Genomic DNA, 224 nt, shown 5'->3' with positions numbered 1-224 from the left:
AAAATATCTAATGTATAAATTGTGTCTCCTTTTACTGTCTTTTATAGTTACCATTTTTCTCTATGATTATTTTTAAATCTCTTTCTTCATTTCTGTTTCAGTTTGTTTGCTTTTCTAGTTTCTGTTCTCTGTCTCTTATTCTTTGTGGTGTCCACTCTCCTGTGTGGTTTCTTCATTTCTGTTTCAGTTTGTTTGCTTTTCTAGTTTCTGTTCTCTGTCTCTTA

The sequence above is a fragment of the Galeopterus variegatus genome, unplaced genomic scaffold (assembly GCF_000696425.1).
Source record: "Galeopterus variegatus unplaced genomic scaffold, G_variegatus-3.0.2 Scaffold5023, whole genome shotgun sequence".
NCBI classification, from domain to species: Eukaryota; Metazoa; Chordata; class Mammalia; order Dermoptera; family Cynocephalidae; genus Galeopterus; species Galeopterus variegatus.
The sequence above is the reverse complement of the archived record's forward strand: the minus strand, read 5'-3'. Positions refer to the sequence as shown.